The 2368-nt window shown below is 53.2% G+C and overlaps 1 protein-coding gene across 1 annotated transcript in view; it reads left to right on the top strand.

Annotated features, from left to right (window-relative positions):
* Positions 1–314: 314 nt before the first annotated feature.
* bean1 (brain expressed, associated with NEDD4, 1) overlaps positions 315–2368 on the top strand; it is a gene marked incomplete at its 3' end in the record, with an annotated part of 37532 nt that continues 35478 nt past the window's right edge. The window contains exon 1 of the mRNA XM_080016415.1: positions 315–401. The remainder of the gene's footprint in view (positions 402–2368) is intronic.

The raw sequence follows: 2368 nt of genomic DNA, 5'->3' as shown, positions 1-2368 counted from the left end.
GGAGGGTGGAGGTTCGGGGTGTTTTGCATCTTTTGGAGGTTCTGGAGGATGTGTGGCGATCCCCGGGGGAAGCCGGTCAATTCGGAAGGAGTGACTGCGGGGCGAAGCGGCGACGAGCGCTATTCTGAGGAGGTGGACCGAGTCCCCAGAGAGAGAGAGAGAGAGAGAGAGAGAGAGAGAGAGAGAGAGAGCGAGCGAGAGGGAGAGCGAGAGAGAGAGCGAGAGAGAGAGGGAGAGGTACTGTACTGTGTGAACCAGTCATGCAGAGCCTCACCAAACAAGCGGAGATGCTGCTGATCTGGTGCACGATGTGAGAGGACGATCCCAGTGATAGTTTGGAAGACTCGGCACCGGGACGACTGCTGTGTCTTATGGGAACATACCTGAATCTTTTATTGCGGGTAAGAAAGCACATCTCTCTCTCTCTCTCTCTCTCTCTCTCTCTCTCTCCCTCCCTCTCTCTCGCTCTCCCTCCCTCTCTCTAATAGTCACTCAGCAGGGTTCGATGAGTAGCCGGTTGACCTCTTCTAAACATCTGCCAAGTCACACTCTGGCATGCGTGGGTAGAATTAGAGGTCCAGCCTAATTTGCCCAAACTACATCTATTCAAACGGGCAAATGGGGTCAAAGGGATTTGTGATGCGGAGCAAGTCTCCTTCTCCTCTTTCCGTCTGTTGAAGATCAAGGAAGGCATCTAGACTAAGTAGAAAATATTGAAAACCAATGATTGTGTCTTCCGTGGATGCCTTTTATCTAGTGTGTGTGTGTGTGTGTGTGTGTGTGTGTGTGTGTGTGTGTGCGTGTGCGTGCGTGCGTGCGTGCGCGAAGTACGAAGGGTGTTCAAGTTCATGCCACTGTTGTTAGCCTTCTTTTCATCAGACCAGTGATCCTCAATCCTTTGCACGTCAAGGACCCTCATCCGGGCACGGACCCCGTTTGATTAGAACCCTGTCTCTGGGGCCCCCGTTCTGAGATTGTTATTATCTGCGATTTCTGGTTCAAACCTCCGCACCCGTCTGTGCTATGGCTCCAGAGATAACAGTGAAACTAGGATCAAAACAGTCATTATTGTGCATTCCATAATGGTGCTAATGTCCTCTAAATTATGTAACTTTGGAGTTGAACTAAAAATTATTTTGCTGGGGGTCCCTTGAGGAACCCCCGGGGGGCCCTTGAGAGCCACGGCCTTTTGTGTGGAAAAGTAAAAAGTGACACGCACACCTTCTCAACTGGGATGGAGCCTCAGCAGCCAAACCATTTGCCTTGTAGTTGCGTACGTGGGGTCCGGGGGCCCCCCCAGGGATTCCACGGGGTCCCCGGCATCATTCATCATTAAACCGCGGCATTATTTCAGTTTCATTTGCAAGAGGATAGAACCATCAGGGAACGTGCAATAACGAGCGTTTTGATCGTCGTTTCACTGTTATCTCCCTGACTACAACACGGACAGGTACGAAGGTTTGGACAGAATCGTGTCTAGCAATGAAAATCTTACAGATTGGGGCCCCGGAGACAAAATTACTAGTCGAAATGGGGTCCATGTCCAAATGCGTTTCAAACTGGGGGTCCTTGATATGAAAAAAAAAAAAAAAAAAAAAAAGCTTTAGAATCGCTGCATTAGGCAGAGAACACACTTGGATTTTGCTTCGAGTTCCTCGCGACCTTAATGCAAGAAATGAATCATGGGAGTGTCTCATCAGGACGCCCCCGTTGGATGGAACAGGAGGGTGTAACATCACGTACGCTAAAAACGAACGCACTTCACACACACTTCTGCCGTGAGTGGGGGGGGGGCCCTCCTGACTGACCCCAGTGACCCCTGGTCCGTTGGGCGTTGAAGACTACCATCCAGGACGCGGACCTTCCCCTTGTTGGATCCGCTGTTGACGCCCGGAGCCGACAGGCACCGACGAGCGTACCTCCCCCCGTGCGTGCGGCGGTCTTTTTCACCCGGCCCTGTCATGGGATTCGAACCCCTGCGACATCCTGGTCACCTGAGCGCCCGCCCACCCCCACCCCGCCCAAGCCCACCCGACGGCGCGGGGCGCTCCGCCCCGTTACACATGCGTGTGAGATGGTTTCTGTTTGGTGGACTGACAGGCTGAATGGATGACAGGGCTGCGTGGGCCAAATAGACTGTCAGAGAGAGCTGCGAGGAGATGGATGGAAGAAGTTGGGGGGAGAGAGGGAGGGAGGGAGAGGGAGGGAGAGGGAGAGAGAAGGGAGGGAGAGGGAGAGAGAGAGCGAGAGGGAGGGAGGGAGCGTGACACGGAGGGGAAGGAGAGCGAGGGAGCCACGGAAGGGAAGAAAGCATAAGAGAGATAGATGAAGAGATGACAGCGAACTGTTGTGGCTACAGGCTATAACT

Source organism: Zeus faber (genome assembly GCF_960531495.2).
Source record: "Zeus faber genome assembly, chromosome: 16".
Lineage (NCBI taxonomy): Eukaryota > Metazoa > Chordata > Actinopteri > Zeiformes > Zeidae > Zeus > Zeus faber.
The sequence above is the reverse complement of the archived record's forward strand: the minus strand, read 5'-3'. Positions and strand labels throughout refer to the sequence as shown.